A 23518-nucleotide genomic window follows, 5' to 3' on the forward strand; every position below is an offset into this window, starting at 1 on the left:
TGTCTCCACACAGCCAACCCTAACCCTCTCCCTGGAACTGACCTCCAGAGCCTGAGTCTCAGTGCACAACCCCCACTTGAGTGTCTCAGACTGTGCTTTCCTGGGCAGTGGTACAGACGCTCTGTGAGGCTGTCACTTTGCTTTGCCCTCCTTATTCCAGCTGCTGTGCTTTACTCAGTGACTCTGAGGTTCCTCTGTCTTGGCTGATCTCCCTGTCAGTAAGGTGTCTTCCCAGGTGTGTGTTCCTTTTCTCTTTAACAGCTCCCTCTCAGGAGTGCTAGCCCCATCTTGGTTCCTTTTCTCTCTCTCTCTCTCTCTCTTTTTTTTTTTTTTTTTTTTTTTTTTTGTTCTACCCATTAATGCAGAGGATTTCTTGCCCTTTTTGGAGGTTTAAGCTCTTCTGCCAGTGTTAATTAGATGTTCTGTGCAAATTGTTCTATGTATAGATGTGTTTTTTTGATGTGTTTGTGGAAGAAGTTGAGCACGACATCTTACTCCTCTGCCGTCTTGATCTTTTCCCCTCAGAAGTCTACATATTTAGTGCATTCCTATCAAAATACGCATGACATTTTTCATAGAATTAGATAAATAGTCCTAAAACTTATATGAAGTCACAGAAGACCCTATGTTATCACTTACTTGTGGAATCTAAAAAAGGACACAATGAACATCTCTGCAGAGCAGATACTGACTCACAGACTTCAAAACACTTACGGTTTCCAAATGAGACAGGGTGGGGGGTGGGGGGCACACTAAGGATTTGGAATGGAAAGGCTATAAAATTTGGTTGTGATGATCATTGTACAATTATAAATGTAATAAAATTCACTGAGTAATAAAAAAACTCACAAAGGCAAATAAAATAAAATAAAATTGGACTTTCCTACTAAACACAAAAGTTAAAAAAATGACCCTAAGTTGCAAAGCAATCCTAAGAAAAGAGAACAAAGCTGGACATATCATACTCTCCGACTTCAGACTAAGCTAAAAAGATAAAGTATTCAAAACAGCATGTACTGACACAAAAAGAGACACACAAATCAAGGGAACAGAACATAGATCCCAGAAATAAATCTACAAACTTATGGTCAATTAATACACAAAAAAAGAGGCAAAAATACGCAGTGGAGAAAAGGCAGTCTCTTCAACAAGTGGTGCTGGACAAACTGGATACCTACACATAAAAGAATAAAATATGAACATTTCCTCACTACCACGTACAAAATAAATCCAAAATGGCTTAAAGATTTAAATGTAATATCAGAAGTCGTAAAACTGGAGAAGACATAGACAGAACGCCATTTTAATCACTGTCGACTATAAATCACAGCAATATTTTTTAGATCTGTCTCCTAAGGCAAAAGATACAAAAGCAAAAATAAATAAATGAGAGCTTTAAACTTGAAAGCTTTTGCACAATAAGGGAAAACATCAGCAAAATGATAAAGACAGCCTATTGAAGGGGAGAAAATATTTGCATATAATATGACTGACAGGGGTTAATATCCAAAAATATATATATAGCTCATGTAACTCAATATAAAAAAAACATTTAAACATGGGCAGAATACCTGATTTTTCTTTCTTTTTTTTTTCTTTTTAGGGCCGCACCCGTGGCATATGGAGGTTTCCAGGCTAGAGGTTGAATCAGCACTACCGCTGCCAGCCTACACTACAGCCACAGCAACGTGAGATCCAAGTCAGGTCTGCAACCTGCAGCATAGCTCATGGCAACGCCGGATCCGAAACCCACTGAGGGAGGCCAGATATTGAACCCTCATCCACATGGATATTAGTCAGATTTGTTTCTGCTGCACCACAACAGGAACTCCCAAGACCTGATTTTTCGAGAACATACAGATGGCCAATACATACATGGGAAAATGTTTCCATGGCTAGTCATCAGAGAAGAGCAAATCAAAACCACAATAAGATATCACCTAATACATTTAAAAATGGCTGTCATCAAAGAGACCACAAATAACCCTTGCACACTATTTGAGGTAATGTAAATTGGTGAGCCACCATTAGTGGAACAGTATGGAGTTTCCATAAAAAAAAAAAAAAAACTAGAAATAGAATTACCTTATTATCCAGCAATTTATCTCATGGGTAAACATCCAAATAAAATGAAAATACTAATTCAAAAAGGTGCATGCATCCCAATCTTCATAGCAGCATTATTTACAATAGAAAATATATAGAAGCAACTTAAACATCCACCAGCAGATGAACAGATAAAGAATTTGTAGTATACATACAGGATGGAACAATACATGTCCATAAAAAAGAGTGAAATTCTGACATTTGCAACAATGTGGATGAGTATTATGCTTAGCGAAATGTCAGACACAGAAAGACAAATACTCTGTGTCCTCAGTTATACATAGAATCTAAAAATTAAACATATTTATAACAAAACAGAAACAGACTTACAGATGTAGAAAACAAACTAATGATTACCAATGGGATGAAGAAAGTGGGGGGGCAAGGTGAGGTATGGGATTAAAAGATACAAACTACTATGTATAAAATAGATAAGCAACATGGATATATTGCTCAGAATAGGGAAATACAGCCATTATTTTGTAATAAATTTAAATGGAGTATAATCTATAAAAATATTGAATCTCTATGGTGCATACTTGAAACATGTAATACTGTAAATCATCTATGCTTCATTTTTTAAAGGTGAATACATTCTGAAATCTGATTACACCATGATAAATATGGTTGATAACCCTGTATTGTATAACCAAACTGTACTGAGAGTAGAACTTAATGTGTCACAAGAAAAAGAAAAACCAAAAAGATAAATATATGACATGATGGGTGTGATAATTAACTAGATAGAGAATCCTTTCACAATGTATATGTACATCAAATCACCATGATGTGTCCTTTAAATACCTAAGACTTTTGTTAGTCATACTTTGATAAAGCTGGAAAAACAGAAAATAAAAAATAACAATTAAAAACATGCTGCAAAAATAGCTTCCATGGCATCTATACTGTGACCATTAATGATTATTTGGTTCCTTCTTGTATCCATTCCTTTTCGCCCCATGACTCTAAGTTCCTCTCACTAAATAGGCAGAGTCCGTTTCTCCATTCCTTGATTCTATATTTGGCCATAGAACTTGCCCTGGCCAAGATTGTGTTAGAAGATTTGATACTACAGAGGCATGAAAAGCCCTTGTATGACTGGAATCACTCCTCTGCAATGAGAATGTGCCCTTTCTAGCCCCATGGAAGGATGTAAGAAATGCATGAAGCAGAGCCCAGTTACCCCAAGCCAGAGTCAGCTGAGAATCTAACTGAATTTTTTTAATTAATCAAAGAATTTTATTACATTTATAGTAGTAAAACGATCATCACAACACAAAATTAAGAGAAAATCCAGTCCAAGGCCAAAGGAAACACTGGTCTCAATGGCTGATGTGGACTCTCAAGCTAAATAAAATTCTCCAAAGTCACAGAGGGTTTTCTGAATGTTTGCTGCATACATTAACACAGAAATAGGCAATGTATGTACCTGCCAAGACTCTGAGCCTGAAGTATGTTTTTTCTCTTTGTTAAAAGTGTAGGTTAGAAAGTTTTAGGGAGGTGTTAAAATACTTGCACCAACTGAGAATGTCTCCTTGAAATAATCAGATTAATTGAAACGTAACTGTAAAGGAAATAATCTCACTTCAGAATCCAATGTAATTTGGAGTTCCTGTCATGGCGCATGTTAACGAATCCGACTAGGAACCATGAGGTTGCGGGTTCGGTCCCTGCCCTTGCTCAGTGGGTTGAGAATCCGGCATTGCCATGAGCTGTGGTGTAGGTTGCAGACGCAGCTCGGATCCCGCGTTGCTGTGGCTCTGGCATAGGCCGGTGGCTGCAGCTCCGATTAGACTCCTAGCCTGGGAACCTCCATATGCCGCAGGAGCGGCCCAAGAAATGGCAAAAAGACAAAAAAAAAAAAGAATCCAATGTAATTCATCATAGTTTATACCTAAAATTGTCTCTGTACTTTGCCACATGTTGAGATACATCGCCTTAGTACTTGCCTTTTCTGCCTTTTTTTGTTGTTGTTGTTTATTTGTGGACAATGGATATAGCTTCCAAAATGGTCTTGGGCTCACTGCCTGAAAACTGAAGCCCACACCTGACTCAAATTCCAGGTGCTCCATGCTCTGGTCCCAGGACTTCCTCTCTAGACTTGCTCCCACTGCTTCTTCTCTTTGCATAAACACTACAACAGTCCAACTTCTTCAGTGTTTACTGAGTGCTTACTGCTAGTACTAAGCCAGAGCTAGGAACCTAGCTAGGGGGTTGGAGCAAAGGAAGGTGATTAAAATGCAGCTGTAAAAGCATATAAGCAACAAAATAACACTAATTCAATATGTGAAGAGTGCATCAGAAAACCATAGAACTACATGATTGTGAATGGTCAAAAGCAGAAGAAGCATGAATCTGAGAACACTTTCAAGGGGAGATGATTCCCCTGGATAAAATGAAAGCTCTCCTGATCCCTCTGCCACAACCTGGAATAAGTGTTCATTTATTATGAAGCCCCATAGCACTGTATAGCTCATCATATATTATTTATACTTAACTCATCTAATCTCTCAAGCTATCAAGTTTTTAAGAGCATTGATCATTCATCATTGCATCAACCACAGCAGCAGCAGGTCATAAGGCAAACCCTGGGCACTAACACATGTTTGGCTGATGGATGGGCGAACAGATGGATGAATGGATGTATAAAAGGAAGGTCATGAGAAAAACAAATCATAAGACAATCTGTTGGCTCTCTCTGTAAGTCATTCCATGTAGGGGGCAGCCTAATCATGTGGCTCCCCAAACTGACAGCCCATAAAGTATACCCAAGAAACTTTAAAACATACATATTCCCAAAATCTGCTTACTTAGGATATTCAGATTCTATGGACGTGGAATGGAACCCAGAAATCCATATTGTAACATACTCAGAAAATTCTGAATCATCTAGTCCAAGGACTGATGCTTGAGGATTATAAGTCTAACCCACATGAGTGTCTTATTGGCTCCATACTCTCAAGTTCTATTTTTGAGATGTACATTCTCTCTTTTTACTGATGACTCAGGCTATTCTGATAATTTGCCCGAGTAAAATACTCCTAAGACTTGGAAATTTCCACAAGAAGTGGTAAAAACAGTAATAATAATGTACCACCATATATAAAGTACTTAACATCAGGCATTCTGATAAGTGCTTTTAAGCATAGTTGCTCATTTATTCCTATCAGCAACCCTAAGAAGAGTTCTTTTAACAATTTGTTGAGATGCGATTGACATACAAAAAGCTACACATATTTAATGTATACAACTTGATGTATTTGGAGATTAAGTTTATCACCTTGAAATTACCTACGTATCAACTACAAAAATATCTCCCTCTTAATCATAAATCATTATTTTGTGATAAAAATATTTGACATATGAGCTACCCTTATAGCAAAATTTTAAGTATCTAAGACAGTATTGTTCACTATAGGAATAGTGCTGGCCCGAATGTTTGTGTCCCCTAAAACTTTTATCCTAACCCCCCAAAATGATGATGATGTTATTAGGTAGGACATTTGGGAAGTAACTGGGTCATAAGGGTGGAGCCTTCAGGAAGGGGATTTATGCTCTTATAAGACGGATACCATAGAAGAGATCCCACTGTGGTGCAGCGGGTTAAGAATCTGACTGCAGCAACCCAGATCTCTGCAGAGGTGCAGATTTGATCCCAAGACCAGTGCAGTGGGTTAAAAGATTCAGCACTGCCTCAGCTGTGGCATAAATTGCAGCTATAGCTTGAATTCCATCCCTGGCCTGGGAACTTCCATATGCCATGGGGTGACCATAAAAAAAAAAAAAGAAAGAAAAAAGATACCAGAGATCCCTAGTCACTATGCCATGTGATGCTACAAGGAGAAGTCTACTACCTGGCACCCTGATCTGGGACCGCTAGCCTCCAAAATTGTGAGCCATAAATTTCTGTTGCTTATAAGCCACCAAGTTTGTGGTATTTTGTTATGGCAGCCAGAACAGACTAAGGCAAGCTGTTAGATCTACACTACAGATCTCCAGGAATTATTCATCCCACTGAACTTTGTATCCTTTAACTAAAACTCCCCATTTCCATCTCCCCCAGCCCTTGACAGCCAGTACTCTACTCTTTGACTATTTCATACTCATCAGTAAGTGGTATTTGTCTATCTGTGATTGACTTATTTCACATAGCATCATGTCCTAGGGTTCACTCATATTGTTGCAAAAAATTTTTTCAATTTTTAAGGTGAGAAAACATCCCATTGTATGTATATACCACATCTGAAAAAATCCATTCAAGTGACAATGGACATTTATGTTGCTTCCACAGTGAGACTATTGTGAAAAATGCTGTGATGAACATGGGAGCACAGGTAACTCTTGGAGGTGATCTCATTTCCCTTGGTAAGTACCCAGAAGAGGAACTGCTGGATCATAGAGTACCTCTCTCTCTAACTTGTTGAGGATCCTCCATACTATTTTCCAAATTTGCTATAAATTGTTTCCACACCAATTTAGATTCCCATCAACAATGCCTAAGGGTTCCTTTTTGTTCATATTGTCACCAACACAAATATATATATGTATGTATTTTAAACAGCCATTCCAACAGGTGTGAGGTGAGGTTTTGACTTACATTTCGCTTTGATTAGTGATTTTGAGCATCTTTTCATGAGCCTGTTGCCCATTATGTTTTCGTTGGAAAAACGTCTACTCAGATCCTTTGCTCATTTCAAAATTGGATGTGTGTGCGGCATTGCACGTGTGTGTTTGCTATTGAGTTGTGGGGATTCCTTGCATACTTAACATAATAACCTCTTATCTGATACATACTTTGCAAATATTTTCTCCAATTCCATAGGTTCTCTTTTCATTATATTGATTGTTTTCTTTTACTGTGCAGAAGATTTCAGAGGTACTTTTTTTAAAACCCCAGTTTTCACATGAAAGAAAGATAGGTACAGGGAGGCTAACTAACTGTATGTAGTAAAGCTGGAATTTGCCCAGGTCTAACTGACCTCAGAATCCCATGATCATAGTGTGTGAAGGGTATATCCATAAGGACTACACACCTAGCAGACTGAAAATAGAACAGTGGGCACGGACCAAATTGAAGTGGATGAACCTCAGCAGGACACAGAGATCATGACAGGAGACAATTTAAACAAGTAAAAAGTGCACTAGGCAGGGAGTTAAGTAATCTGGACTCAAATCCTAGTGCTGTCAACAACAAGAATAGGAAGCGTGTATTTGTAGTCTACTGTGAGCCAGCTTCTGTCCCAAAGGCTTTACATATTGTAATGCAATTAATCCGCACAACAACGTTATGAACCAAGTACTATTACTACCACTCCTTTACAAAGAGATTACACAGCTAGTAGGCAGTAGAACTGGAACTCAAACCCAGGCTATCTGGCTCCAGAGTCCACACACTCTTAGTCACCATGCTTATTTATTTATGTTAATCAAAAAAACTCTGGCAATTCCCATCCCTTCTCTGGGTCTCCACCTCAAATACAAACTGGAGGAGTTGGCTTAAACGACCTTTAGAGTTTCTTCCAAACTTCATCTTTTTCTGAAGTCTAACTTTATTTAAAGGTCATAAAAGGAGATTATAGATTCCCCTTTCTTGCAAGAATATTTTTAAATTAGATGTTTTCCTGAGGAAGTATTAGACACAGTCATGCCTAAAGCCTAGAGGTGAGGTAGATAAACTCTCAAGGTCATGAAATAAAGAGTGAGAGCTCAACCCATAAGGAATTCCTAGGGACCAAAAATCGTGCCCCCCTTCCTTACAAAGTGATGCATCTCATTCCCTTCAAGCTGCCATAACCAAAATCCATAGACCAATCACTTAAGCAACAGCCATTTAATTCTCACAGTTCTGGAGTCTGGGAGGGCCAAGATGAAGAAGCCAGCAAAGTCAGTGTGTGATAAGAGTCCACAGCCTGGTTTACTGTAACTTCACATAGCAGAAGACGTGAGGAAGTGCTCTGAGGTCTCTTTCTCAAGGCCACAAATCCCATTCATTAGGACTCCACCCTCATGACCTAATCGCTTTCCAAAGGGCCTACACCTCCAAACATCATCACATTAAAGGTTAGGAGTGCAACATATGAACTTGAGGGGGACACACACATTCAGTCCTTTGTAACATGTTTTATCCAAGGATGTTCAAAAGTTTGCAATCCATCACTAAACATATGGCAGGTCCAGTTCTCCCCTAAAATGAAAGAGTGATTTGGAATGTAAGAGTCAAAGGACAGAAAATAGACTTTTTATAGCTCTGTGATTGCTTTGAGAAACACAAGCTATGACAAGACAAGAAAACAAGAATTCCAAAGAGCCAATGTAGTTAAATTTTGGCTCTGTCACATAAAAGCTATGTGACACTGGGGAAGCTACTTAATCAATAACGCTTGATTTCCTCATCAGTAACACAGGATAATCATAGCACCTTTCTCACAAAGTTGTCATAAAGTTTGAAGATAATACAAGCACAGGTGGAAATTATGTTAGTATAACAACAATAAAATAAATATCACGTATTATTCTGAGCAATTGACAACCTGCTAACCAACAAAAACAAATTCATCATATCCTTTAAAAGTGACCACCCAGCCTCTTCTTGAACCTGCAGCAATTTGTACCTTATGAACTGCTAGCCTGTCTCTCAGGAATGGATTAGATGTCGTTTCTTAAATAGGTCTTTAAGCATCATATCAGTGACACACATGAAGGATCAACCATTCTGTAGGTGTGGGTTATTGTTATTAATAAAAGTTTCTAAAATAAATTAAACATACATAATATTTACAGTTAAATAATAATAATAGCTAACATCAACTGAGGATATATAACATTACTCTACAGCAGGGATCTCATTTAAGCCTCATGGTAACCCAGTGAGATACTATTTCATTAGCAATCCTGTTTATAGAAATATACACTATGACACTGAAGAAGCTAAGTAACCTGCTCAAATCCCCAGACTTTTTCTGGAGTAGAACAGTGGTTTCGTCCAGAAAGTTTGGCTCTGACATTCACAGTCTCACAATACCATATTGTCTCTATGGGATGTGCCAGTGGGAGGACCCCAGCAATTAGCATCCTTCTCTTTGCAGTAATCTTCTTTTCATCAAAATCTTTTCACTTTATCCAGAGTGAAGTGCACACAGCTTGAAATTGAAGGGCCCTGTGTCTTAATGCCCATCATATATTTTCACTGAGCTTCCTGGATTCCAACTTAAACAACGGATGGTGCCCTGCAGTTCAGGTTTTGCACGAAGTTGCAGATGAGTTGCTGGTTAGCATGTCAGCTGAAGGACAATATATTTTAATGCAAATGCAATGAGCTGGAACGACAGTATTTTCTCCAAGAGCCTTTACTAGGTTAGCATGACCTCAGAGAAGGGCCAGAATCCTAACTGCAAAATTAGAATAGAAAGGCTTTTGGAGATTTCTATGCTAATCAGCCATGTTTTACTGGAACGATTATGTTCAGCACAATGGCCACTTGCCAGCTTCAGCCAGGGCATCAGTTCTGATCAGGTGACCAACTGAACATAATGACTCAGAAAGTGCAGGGGAGGCCACAGTAAGGCCACAACACACTAAAAGTGGTGGCAGAAGTGGGAGGAAGTGCTAGGACCCCATAGAAAGAAGATTTTCTTAGCAGAATTCTATCACACACCTTGCCTGCTATGCAGTCTGTGCTGCAGTAAAAATCCTGTTTGAGAGTTGATAGAAACAATGTACCCCTGGGACATGGAAACAGGGAAAAGGAGAGAAAAACAAGAAATCAGTTCTGTCCAGTTGAGGGTTTCCCCTCACATCTAATCTTTGCTCCTTCTATGGAGCCTGTATTCTTTTCCTTTGTGTGAGATGTGAGGACGTGTGGAGATGCCTTCCAGCCTGGCAAAAATCTCATCATCCGTTATATTTGTTTTGTTTTGGAACTTGGGGAGTGGACATACACTGAGCTAGTCAGACGCAGACACAACTTAAAAAAAAAAAGAAATCAAACCAGACTTTCTCTAGTCTACCCATACGTGAGTCTGTAAGAGTCAACAACAATCAAAGAAGGAAAGAAAGAACTGAAGATGGACCACATTGCCCCTTGGTATTTACAATGCAATCCGCACAGACTTCTAATGGTGTTCAAAAGATGCCTTGGCATCTCCCCAGAAATACTGAATCATAAGCACAAGGGGAAACAGAGGAGAAATCATCTATATTTTTCAATAAGCTTCCCAGATGATTCTCATGCGGGACCAGGTTTGGGAATCTCTGCTCTGGACCACACGTCCTCACATCTCACACAAAGGAAAAGCAGTGATGCTGTTCTGGGTCCATCGTGCCCGGAATTCAGGCCCTACACATACAAACAAAGCTGTGATACAAGGAACATGGTTATTCTGTTTCCTGACCTTGACCTCAAACAACACTAAAACAATTAATATGCGCCTAGCACTTAATATGAGCCAGGAACTTTTACATATATTATCTTGTTTTGGCCAAAGGTTAATGCTGCTTAAATATTTAAAAATTCAATGCCTAGATGTGTTACTTTTAGTCAGGAAGGTTTAACAACACTACCATTATATGTACTTGGGTCACACAATTTTGTTCATACTTCAACTTGGATGAAGATGGAAAATTATTTTGCTGGTAACTGAGCTTTCATTTGTCTATAACCCTCATCTAACAGTAGAAAAATGAACAAAGTGATCATTCTAGTTTGAATCCTGCCTTCTTTAAATGGTCACTTTTAGGGAGTATCAGTCTCCTTAGAATGAAAAAAACAATAATAATCTTTCAAATAACCTCTCCCCACATCACCAGCAAGAAGAATTTTGGGTATAAAGGAAATGTGGAGAGAGAGAGAGAAGTTTACAATTGTGGTTTACGAGCATCCACGGTGATATATAGGTAGAAGGATGGCCTCATGTCTGCTATGGTCCAAAGAGCACATCCCTTGTCCAACTGGTGTCTGCTTGCCCCCCAGGCCCACACAGCAGAAATAGAAGCTGGCAGGATATGGCTTCTCATTTGCTCTCTTTCTTCAACAAGAGCACAGATGGGGGTGGGAGGGGGTGTCCCTCACTGCCTGTGCTTCAACATCACAGGCTGCTGACAGCAGAGACCTCTCTAAGGTTTGGCTGGGCCTCTATTCTCCCCACCTGAGGGGGTCTACCTTGCAGTCTTCACTGCAGGGTCAGCTTGCCCCAGCCAACGTCACTCACCCTAGCAAGATTCTTAACACACTCTCGGTTAGTCTGGGACCAACCTACACCATGTACGACTGGCAGGTCCATCTTGTGCCCTATATTGGCAAAGAAACAAATCTCCTCTCAGTGTTGTCCCAGTTTCTCTGATGAGCCTCCTGCTTCCTGTGCCAGAGTCAGCACAGGGATGAGAAAATGAGGACCCTGGCTCTTTGCTCTTCCTTCCCGCTCTCTTTTCTCTCCTTTTCTTTCCTACTGTCTTTGGAGCCAGAAAAGGACAGGCTCTTCTACCTGGCCTTCAAGGGCAGACATCCCTTAGATAAAACCTGCTTTTGATGCCAAACAGGCAACCCCCTCTCAAGACTACAACCTGGTTTGTGGGTGTTACTTTCAGCTGTATTCCTCCTCTCCTCTCCCATTCCTCTTCTTACCCTTCCTTTCTCTAGTTAAGAAACTGCTCCAGCCAACTAGAGAAAGGCCACTGTAATTGGGAAGATAAAAGATAAAAATACAAATTCTTTTTTTATGGAGTTCCCATAATGGCGCGGCGGAAACAAATCCGACCAGGAACCATGAGGTTGCAGGTTCGATCCCTGGCATCGCTCAGTGGGTTAAGGATCCAGCATTGCCATGAGCTGTGTGTAGGCCGCAGACGTGGCTCAGATCCGGCGTTGCTGTGGCTGTGGTATAGGCTGGCAGCAACAGCTCCGATTAGACCCCCTAGCCTGGGAACCATCAAATGCCACAGGTGCGGCCCTGACAAAAGACCAAAAAAAAAAAAAAAAAAAAAAAAAATTAAAGTGTAAATAAGTTAAAAATATATTACACCATTGTATATGTATATAATACTTTATGATTTTCAAACTGAGTTTGACTTTGGAAAGGAAGGCAAAATTGGGATTACTATCTGCATTTTACAGAGAAAGACACCAAAGCACAAATTGTCATATGATCATTAAGTGCTCTGGAATATTGTCCTTTGTTTATGTCTAGAACCATTTCTTTGTACGTTACATTTCTCTGTTTAGAGGTATTTGTTAGCCAGTGGTTTCTCAAGTAATGAGGCCCAGGAGAGGGGCCAAATACCATGTGGACAATCCTACCATTCTACCTATCTATTCCATCCTGCTGCCCTAAAAGGCCCAGGTCAGGTATCATCTCTTCCGTATCACTTCCATAATCTTGTTCAGGTTTGAATTCTTTTTACCTTGTAGTTCAGACAGTATCATTTGACATGTAGTTCAATACACCAATCTTGTATTGCTTTCTAATTTATTTATCATCTGTGGAACTCTTGCTCTCAACCTATCTATAAATTGTGCTGCAAGCTCTTTGAATGCCTTCAAAGGCATTGGCAAAGCACGGCAAAAGCATGGCAGGGACCATGCTTCTCCAGTCCTGTTCCAGTGGTTAAGACAATAGTTTCTGAAGCCGCATTGTTTAGGTTCAAACCCTGGTCCTGCTGCTTTACTCTCTGAGATCCTGGGCATGTCACTTTACCTCTCTGAGCCTCTATTTCCCCCATTCCGCACCTGTTAAACAGAGATAATAATATGCCTGTTCACAGGGATATTGGGAACATTAAATAAATGAATACATTTAAAGCATTTAGAATAGTAGGAGTCACACAGTAAGCTCTATATGCTATTTTATGACCCTTAGCCTCTTAGCACATAGGCTGAGTACAGCTGATATTTGTTTATGCTTCTGAGTTGAATTATTTGCATTAGCTGCAGATTTCTCTTTTAGTGTTTTATTTTCAATAATAAAATTGCTGAGATGCTAAACCAAATTTACTAACCTTTAAACTCTTCAGATAAATGAATTTATGAGTCTAAAAAATCATTTTATTGCCCAAAACAATCACTGTCCTCAATACCACATCTCATAAAAAAGAACAGTCCCCATCTTCCTGAATATCTGTAGAACATAAAGAAACTACTGTCCTATTTTTTTTCCCCTTTAAGTATAATAACTAACCTCTGAGAGGTTAGTTAAGTAAAGGACTGGTGCTCTCATTTTACAGGTGGCAAAACTGAGGTATTGTGAGTCAAGAGGCTGGACCACATCATTGAGAAAGTTCTCAGGGAAGGCAGGAATGGAACCCCAAACTCCCTACTCCCAGAGGCACTTCTGGGCCCCAGGGCTGCCAGTTACAAAACATTTGAATGCCCATGATCTCATGTAACACTTTCAGCTTCTCATTCCTCACTCATCATGTTTGGTTCCACATGCAGGAACCTCAGCTAAACTAATATTCCTGGCCTCTCTTCCCACTTTTACTCACACTTCCCAAGGGAGAGGAGATTTATCAGAGTGTGCATTTGGAAGGGTAATTTGGCGTCTGTTCTTAGCCATGCATTAGGCTCAACAAAGGAGATTCCCACTTTCTAACGGGAGGCCTGTGACTGCTCATTCCCTCCTGGTCTGAGAATGTTCTTTGCTGGGATGCAGTATTACAATATCCATTGGTACCTCATCCTTAAGCCAAATTCTCCAACCTAACTTGCATCAGTAATAGACCTGACACTTTGATATCCATTGTCCTGATTCTCACACATCCACCTCTGAGTTGGCTTAGACTTAGAGAAAAAGGTAAATATTTTCTACTGATTCCCTAAAATTCCAACAAATATGATCTGCTGCCAGGATAATCGATATTACATAAAAATTATTTCCAAGCAGAAGTCTCCTGCTCCTTTACATTCCATCAGATGTCTGGCATGGTTCTCAAGGCTTTGGCTGCTACGTTCAGCAGCCACCACAACAGCCTGCAGCCCCAGGATGCCAGAGAGATGAAGCAGACTGCAGTCTCCAATGCTTCCCAATCTCAGATCTCAGGAATGTGCTGAGGACAAAGCTGACTCATCAGGGTCTTCTTTTGTGGGTCTCCCACTGTGATAAGGAACAAGAGCCCAGCTAAATCTCTGTCACTTTCTTAATGTTCTGATGGATGAGTTTCACCTTGGGTGTCCCCAGAACCTTGCCAGGGCAGATGGGGAATTCTAGAAGGGTGACTAGACGTCCAGTCTATTTTGGTTCTCCAATTCTCCAGCAGCCTGGTGTCTGAGCTAAGAGAAATGTGACTTGTGTCAGAGTACAAGACAACGCCAGGGGCAAGGGCTTCCACATGTCTATTTCTGGCTGTCCCCTGATGCTGCTGTGTCATTGGAGGAACTATGACATCACAGCCTTTGCCTTTTTACAAGGGCCTGACACCACAAGTGACTCATAGAGAATGTCAACCATGGCTGCCAGCCTGGCTCAGTATACGCAGACATAGGGAGCCATGCAGAGTGACTTGACCTGAGGTTGGATAGGGGCATGAAGATAATCATAGACTATTACAACTAGAAGTGACCTTAATTGTCCTCCAGTAAATCCCCATCAAAAGCCTGAGCCCTTGCTATTATATTCCTGATGAGTGGCCCTCCAGGTTCTGCTTGCATACCTCCAAGGACACTGAACCCATTATCTTCCAAGGCAGCTGTATCAGGACAATGAGAGCCACAAGCCACAGCACATTTACCCACACAAACTTTACCAACTCATTGAACAAGAAATGTGCAGGAGAAATGGCACCAGAGTTGGTCGTCTTCCCAAGAGAGTCGCCAAATTCCAAGGTCTTTCCATCTTGTGTGAAATCAGTGATGATTTTCCTCATTGGCTCAATGATCTTTATCTCCTCTGTTACCATTAAAACAAGAGAAGTGGTGACAGCAGAGCTTTCTCCTCATGCATCTCTCCCTTTTAATAAATGGAAAATCTTCCCAAGGTCCCAGAAGACTTCCCTAGTATTGGTCAGAAAAGGATCCCATGCCCATCCCTATACCTATCATTGGCAGAAGTGCAGAGGACTGCCCCGGCTGGCCTTGACCAATTGTGAATCAGGTCTTAGAATTGGACTCACCGCCCCCTGTAAGCAAAGAAAAGGGGGAAATGGTGATTAGGTCTAAGAAATCAACTCAATCTGCTACAATAGCCCAATCCTTGTTGAATTCTTTCAAAGTTCTTTATACAATTGGGTTGGGAACTGCTTGACCATACAGCTCCCCAACCAGCCAGAGTCGATTCTAGATCTACTCTGTTGCCTCATATAGAAGATGTTTCCATATGGTAACTTGTAGCACATCTGAAAACTGATGGTTCAGTAAAAATCTCCCATTTTCTGCATTCTTCATTGCAAGATCGCACAGTACAGAACTCTAAAGTCAGACTGCCTGGATTCAACGCGCAAGCCTACTACTCACTAGCTGGGTGATCCTGGGAAAGTTCCTTTAACCCCTTTGCACCAAATTCCTTATCTGGGCATGAATATAATAGCAGTGGTTACCTCACAGCATTGCATAAGATTAAATAGTTAATATATATAGAAAGTCCTTAAACAGTGTCTGCCTTACAGTTGATACATTTGAGTGTCTATTATTATATGATCTGTTTTGAATTTTTGGTTGCTTTTTCCTGTTGGCCTGCATCTCCATTAAAAAGTAGAGGCAGAAACTTAAATCAAGATTTCTCCATATATGCCCTTATACTGTATTCATGGCTGCCTCAGGAAAAGTTAAAAAACAATAACGATTTTTCATTCACTACTGCTAAATCATGTCTTCAACCTGTACCTGGGCAGCTGATGTTTTTGAACTTGGATGAAAGTCTTACATTTATTCTATCACATCTCATGGACAAAACAGTAGGACTGAAAGTATACCTGTGACCCCAGGAAGGGGAAATGAAGAATATAAAATCTTAAGTTCTCCAGGCTAGATTAGACTGCTCTCCAGTCCCTGGGTCCAACTACCTCATCCTCTTCACTTTGACTGCTTGGATTTCACCCATTACTCAGCCTGGTCTCTCAGTGCCCTATCACTTCCATGAGCCAAGGGCAGTGTTAGGGGCTGAATTACGTCCCCTCAAAATTCACATCTTGAAGTTCTAATCTCAGGACTTCAGCATACAACTGTATTTGGAGATAAGGTCTTTAAAGAAGTGATTCAGTTAAGCGGGGCTGTCAGGGTGGGCCCTAATCCAATCTCACTGGTGTCCTTTTAACAAGAGGAAATGTAGACACACAAAGAGACACCAGGGCTGTGTGCACCCAGAGGAAAGATCACTTGAGGATGCAGCAAAAAAGTGGCCACATGCAATTAGGGGGGCCTTAGAATGAAATCAACAGTGCTGATGCTTTGATCTTGGACTTGTAGCCATCAGAACTGTGAAAAATAAACTTCCAGTATTCAAGCCACCCAGTCTGTGGTATTTTATTATGGCAGCTCTAAAAAACTAAAACCAGCTGCTTGAGTAGGTTTCTGCTGCTTGTGATCAAGACCCCTGTTAAAATGTACCACTAATGCATCCTCCCCCACTTCCATCACAACTACCATCACCTTCTCCATCCTCTTTTTATCACCTTCTTTTTAATCACCTAGGGCCATATCAATAGTCATTTTTCTGCCTGGTTGTACCTACTTTACCAATCAGGGTGGCCTCAGGGTCCAGCACAAGTGCGGTCCTCAGACAACAGAACCTGGGGAGGGGATTTAAAGTGGGTGCTCCCGGGCCCTACCCAAAACTAAGTGAAAGAAGATACAGTTACCAAGCCTCCTAGCTGACTCTCACCCACATTCCCAAATGCCTGTCTGTTACAAATAATTTATTACTTTTGTAGCTGGCTTTGAAGATCACAATTTGGAATACTGAGAGGAGAATTTGCTATGGGGCCTTGGAAAAGTCATTTTTCTCTCTGGACCTCCATTTGCTGTTTAAGATAGCAAGGCACATGAAGCCTAAGTTCCTTTCTTGCTCTGTTAACTTTTCTAACTAGAACTAGATTTGGGTCATAAACAGGACATCATGTCAAACTGATATTAACTATGGTTTCTAATTGAGAAGTACCCTTGGAGGTAAGGGCTAGTGTGGCCGCATAGTTCAGAGAAGCCAGAATCAAAACCAGACAGTAAAATTTATTGGCCCCTGATTTAGGCAAGAAGATGAAAAGACAAAATTTGGTTGATGGACAGACAATCCCTTGCAAGCTATCTAAACACCCCTAAGACCTTTACTTCAAGAAGCCCATCTAAACTAAATCATGCAACAGAGTGACCCTCCTGTTCTCCACCTGTTGACCCAGCAGAGACCAAAACGGGAAGAGTGTCACCAGGCCTTTGACCACAAACATCTGGGAATGAGGGCAGAGATAAGGAGATAGGTGTAACTGTATGTCCTAAAAAGGATACAGCTGACGCAAGCAGCTGGGCAAACATTAACTCACAGGCCACCCCCAGCGGCAAAGTAAAGCCAAGCTCTGGTAATCCGTCCTCCCTTCCCTTCGTGTGGAAAATTGGTCAAGTCTGTCTAATTGGGTGGGGGGAGAGTGAGATGAAGAGGGCAGTAAGCGATGGAAGGTGAAGACAGGACTGAGTGGGGATGGAGCATAGGAAAAAAATCCTTGGGGACAATTAGCCTTAGCTGGTCAGTCAGCTGTGCTATCAGATCCTGTCTCCAGCTTTGAGCCAACCCTTGGTTCTGTTCCAGTCCTGAATACAGTATATCACTTTAAATAATTCTGTATTTTTCATCCTGAAAGCAAAGGGACCTTTTGCCTTTGCACACAAAATGAATGAAAAATACATTTATGCCATCATTCAATATAAAATATATTCCAAGCTACAAAATATGGAAACACAGGTTGCTCCAAGGGAGGACTACTACTCCAGAATCTTAAAAACTCAGACTCTCTTCTAGCTTGTTTATTAATTTATTATTAGTATATTCATCTGTTTGTTCCTTCAGTCAACAAATATTTCCTAAGAACTCGCTGTGTGCTGGACATCGTGAGAAACACTGAGGATAGTATAGTGATCAAGACAAACCGAGTTCCTCCCCAGGCTACTGGAGGAGAAAGACAATAAACAAAATGCAAATAATACGTAGTTTCAATTTTTGCAGGTGCTATGAAGGAGACACACGAGTTGCTTTGGAAATGTTTGGTAGATTTACTTTTTCTATGCAGAGTCAGGCAAGGCTTCTCTAAGTTCTGAGCTGGCTCTGCCACTGCTTTATGTGTATTATTACAATTCTCCTTGGCAAGATCATTCAGAATCATTAAGCCTCAATTTGCCAGTCTGTAAAATGATAAGGCTGAGCTCAGAACTCCAGTGTCTCTTCATTACATTGTGATTCTTGTATCTGTGAGTGTATACAAAACACACACACACACACACACACATATCCCATTACAAAATGAATCTAGGAAAACTGGAACAGGAAACAAGATGACCTTTCTCAGTACAGAGACGGTAGAAGAGACGGCCCCCACGCCCTCCTCCCAGAGACCAGTTTCTCCCCCTGAAATATGGCCAGTGTATCACTCCAACCCCCGTCAGACTATCTCTGGACTGGCAGTTTGCAAATGTCCTTCCCCCAGCCAAAAGTATATTACACCAGCATGCAGGCAGAGTGACAGAATGGGGTTAGGACATGGAGAAGAGTGACACGGTTTATTTCATCTGAGGCACTGCAGAGAAGGGGGTGGCAAGGAGCCAAGGGTGGTAGCTCTCTGGGATGAGGCAAATAGGGGTGCCTTGTGAAGAAGGATATGGGAATTCGTCAGGAGTACAGGCGTTCAGGGTCTGGAGAGAGGTACCAAATCCAGTAACTCAGACTGGAGATCTTCCCCTGCAGTTACATTTCTATTTAATTTTAGTCAAGTCATGGATTTTCTTTGGGCCTCAGTTATCTACTAAGTAATTAAACACTTCCTTTAACTAGCTTGATGATATTAACATGGTAAAGGTTTTGTGGTCAATGTGTTAAAGAGATAACCAACTTTTTTAAGACAGCCATTCTTGTTTCTCATTAGCAAAAAACAATTTTAGCTGTAGCTAAAATTTTGGCCAAGTGGGTCACCTTCAGTAAAGAGCTGTATAATAGCAAAAAAGCAACTGTCTCTCAGGACTTCTATGATATATATGCAAAAGTGCTTTGTAAACTGTAAAGTTCCATGTTCATGTATGATACCATATGTTATAATAATTATTCTAAATATCATTATAATTATTATGAACATAATAATTATGAGAAGTTAAATATTCTTAACTGGGTAACTGAATGCCTAGATGAATAGTTGGAGAGACAGATGATCAGGGATTTCAAAAGTCAAATACAAACATGTTTCCTAGACATAATAGAGATTGCAGGAAGATCTCTATGACTCTTGTTAGAGAGAAATCTAAGAGAAACAAGTGCTCTATAAACTCATACTACATGTGAGTTGGATTTTGATGATGGTATGTAAAATGCAGATAATTTAAGTGAACGACGAAGAGCATCTTAATAAATATTAAGTCATCTGATGCGCATAAGACAAAGAATTATTTCAGAATGGTGTTATTATTCATTTTGGTGGATATGGAGACTGAGCCAACAAAAGTTAAGGACTCGACTATGATCCACAATGCTTTAAAGAAAAAATGAAGAAAAAAAAAAATCTAAGTTTTCTTGCACTGAAATCATGGATCCTTCAAAGGCAGCCTATGGAATGGGAGAAAATACTTGTAAATCATATACCAAAAGGGGGTTAATATCCAAATTGTATGAAGAACTCCTACAATTCAAGAGTGAAAAACAAATAACCCAATTAAAAATGAGCAAAGGAAATAGGTATTTCTTCAAAGAAAATATACAAGTGGCCAAGAGGCACGTGAAAAAATTCTCAACATCGTTAATCACGAGGGATAATCAAGTCAAAACCACAATAAGGTATCATATCATACCTGTTAGAATGGCTGTTATTAAAAAAAAAAAAAACAGAAAATAACCACTTTGGGTGAGTATGTGGAGAAATTGGAACACCTGTGCACTATTGGTAGGAATGCAAAATGCTGTAGCCACTATAGAAAACAGTGTGGATGCTCCTCAGAAAATTAAAAATAGAGCTACCATAGGATCCAGCAATCCCACTTCTGAATATTTATCCAAAAGAACTGAAATCAGGATCTTGATCTATCTCTCCACGTTTATTGCAGCTTCATTCACAGTTGAAAGGTAAAAACAACCCAAATATCCATCAAGAGATGAATGGGTAGAGAAAATGTGGTATGCAGGCACGACGCAATACAAAGGAACGAACCCCTGCCACATGCTACAGTGAGGACGGACCTTGAGGACATTATGCTAACTGAAATAACACAGTCCCAAAAAAACATATGCTACAGGATTTCACTCATACGAGGTGTGTAAAATAGTCAAACTCATCAGAGCAGAAAGTAGGGTGGTTCCCAGTGGATGGGAGAAGGGAGAGAGACATGGGGAGTTGCTGTTCAGTGCGTAGAGAGCTTCAGTCACACAGAGGGGAAAGTCCTGGAGATTTCCTGTACGGCACTATGATTGCAGTTAACAATCCTGTTCTACTCACTCTCAAGTTTTTTAAGAGGGTGGATCTCACATTATGTGTTTTTTACCACAATATTTTTTAAAGGGCTCTCTGGATTGCTGTTCTCGTTGTTATCAACACTCACAGTTTGCTACATCTTGTGTTATATAGCACAATGCCTGTCCTGGCAAACAATAACAACAAACTATCCTTCCAAGCAGCCTAGAGCCATGTATTGCAATGACTTTGCTCTCAGAAATAAAATCACAAAATGACAGCACCAGGAGAAACTTAGAGATAAGCTAACTAACCTTTCATTTCACAAAAGAGAAACCTGGGAACTAGAGCTGGCAAAAGACTTGAATGAAGTCCTATAACAAGTTAAATAACTGAGTTTCCACTCCTAGACCAATATTTTGCTTAGAGAAGTCATTTGGGAACCTGATTACATATCAAAACCACTTGGGAACATAAAATACAAAAGTCTAGGTCCTAGCAGAACTACTGAACACAGAATCTCTGGGGGTGGGGCGAAGAATCTATACTTTTCAAAGCTTCCATGGTGAGTCTCATGCAGGCAATCTTTCAACCGGTATTCACTATTTTGGTTAAGCCAAACCCTTGGTTTAGACTGAGTGCCTTCTATCTACTGGAAAGCAAAAGCCCCGCTGATAAGCGTAAATCAATCTTGATATGGCCTACTTAAAAAACTAGGCAAGTGTTAGCCGACATGAATATCATTTCTTTTTTGAAAATAACTGGATAGTGACAGAGTTCATCAAGGATAAATATTCATTCTCTATAAACTAATTATAAACGCTTTTTCTTTGCAGACTTTTCTCTATCTATACAGCCCAACAATGATGTTTCTCAAGTTCCAAACTTCACATTTTTCAGAACAGAATATAAATCATTTTCACTCCCACGTTTGCCTCGCTGAATGAGGGTCACACATGGCAACAAAATGAAGAGCTTCAGAAGGGCTTGTCTTTCCCGCTGCAGTGAAAAGGTGAGACCCAGGGACTATAGCACAGAGGTTGAAGGAACCAGGAAAGGGAATGCCAGAGTCTATTACGTTAAACTCAGTCGTCAAAAGCTCATTAAGAGGAAGAAGTTCCATTTGTCTGAACTTCTTTCTTTACCATGTTCTATACCCCGTTATTCCCTTCCATCCCCATCATTCCCTAGTGTTGTCCTCCCTGGGTTTTATGCTTAGAGAGATGACCCATAGCCACGTATTGGCCTTTAGGTGATGGTGCTGTGACTCAAACGCAGGTCCTCTGACCACAAAGCTTGGGTTCTCTTAACCACTGTGCCATGGTAGGCCCAGGAGCAAAATGCCTGCATCTCAGGTACTGCCTACATCCTCAAAGAGTTAGGAGTTCAGCTGAGGGACAATATGAACACAGATAAAGCATCGCATCCCGTTTGAAAGATTGCTAATATATGAAAAACACGTACTTTACCACTGTATAATATTGGTCAAGTCACTCTTCTCTGACTCTTGGCTTTCTTATATTTTAGGTGGAAGGATTAGAAACATTATTGTTATTATGAATCCAGGTTCTAGTATATAATAGCTTGGCTTGAAATCATGTTCTACTGCTAAGCACAAATCTAATTCCTTTTTTCCAAAAGCCTTTGGAACCAGATGATTTTCCAATATGGGGGCTGGGGAGAGTTAGGAAAGTCACATACAAATATTACATGATATACTCCTATCCTGAGCAAAGTCTGGAGTAGTATTCAATAATTAAGCACATAAATATTTCTGTAGCAAAACATGTGAATATTAACATTAAGTGACATAAATAATTATAAATAGTGTGATGTCAGGTCAGGTCAGGCTTTACCACAAAATCAGTTCAAGTCACACAGGTTTGGCTGACAAATATGATTTAAAAAAAAAAAACTTTCCATTTCAAAGCCTTTTGTATTTAACTGACTGAACCTATAGCTATTAATCATAGAAAAATTAATAAATTTCTTGGTATTTCCATTTCTCCATTTGTGAAATGAAAATAATTTATGTGTATACTTCACAAGGTTTAATGGAATGAATGCAAGTAAATCACTTAGAGTAATGCGTGGTTCACAGTAAATACTCATACCCCTACCAACCATTGTCATTTTTATTACCCCTTATATACCTCGAACCTCTGGTATACCATGATTCTAAATAATCAAAGAATATTTAAATAAAGTTTTAAGTTCCCAGTACAAGAGGTTTCATGATGCCTGATCTTATGGAGTAATTGCTTTAAGAATTCTATAGGACTGGAGTTCCCATCGTGGCACAGTGGTTAACGAATCCGACTAGGAACCATGAGGTTGCGGGTTCGGTCCCCGCCCTTGCTCAGTGGGTTAACGATCCGGCGTTGCCGTGAGCTGTGGTGTAGGTTGCAGATACGGCTCGGATCCCACGTTACTGCGGCTCTGGCGTAGGCCGGTGGCTACAGCTCCGATTCAACCCCTAGCCTGGGAACCTGCATATGCCACGGGAGCGGCCCAAGAAATAGCAACAACAACAACAACAAAAAAAAAAAAAAAAAAAAAAAGACAAAAGACAAAAGACAAAAAAAAAAAAAAAAAAAGAATTCTATAGGACAAAATTGCTATAACGCTTGTAATAGAAAACTCAACACCCAAAGCTATATTCAAAAAAGGTTGCATAGAAGCACTGGGATATAAGGTAACTGTATAAGCAAGTGTGGTTTTGACAGCTAAAATGGAAGAGAATACCATCAGTTAAGCAGAAAGATAATAAGTTACAGAATCAAACATATCTGGCTTTGAATATGGCTCCAGCACCTACTAAGTGAGCTTGGACTAGCCATTTAACTCCCTTGAGTCT

General features: G+C 40.2%; 1 long non-coding RNA gene across 5 annotated transcripts in view; it reads right to left on the reverse strand.

The window, feature by feature from the left end:
- Nucleotides 1-23518, reverse strand: part of LOC110257249 (uncharacterized) — an 830883-nt gene that overhangs the window by 392467 nt on the left and 414898 nt on the right. Inside the window, exons 8-10 of one of the 5 annotated variants that reach the window (XR_014831018.1) lie at nucleotides 15127-15210; nucleotides 14824-14981; nucleotides 13122-14365 (exon numbers count right to left, since the gene is read on the reverse strand). The exons of the other annotated variants lie outside the window; for them this stretch is intronic. This is a non-coding gene — a long non-coding RNA (uncharacterized LOC110257249). Of the gene's footprint in view, nucleotides 1-13121; nucleotides 14366-14823; nucleotides 14982-15126; nucleotides 15211-23518 lie in introns of those variants that run through there. 5 annotated transcript variants of the gene reach the window in all.

This window comes from Sus scrofa, chromosome 16, assembly GCF_054392235.1.
Source record: "Sus scrofa isolate SSC_HxYL_T2T_F1_AM1 chromosome 16, Sscrofa_HxYL_maternal_Yorkshire_Landrace_v2.0, whole genome shotgun sequence".
Lineage (NCBI taxonomy): Eukaryota > Metazoa > Chordata > Mammalia > Artiodactyla > Suidae > Sus > Sus scrofa.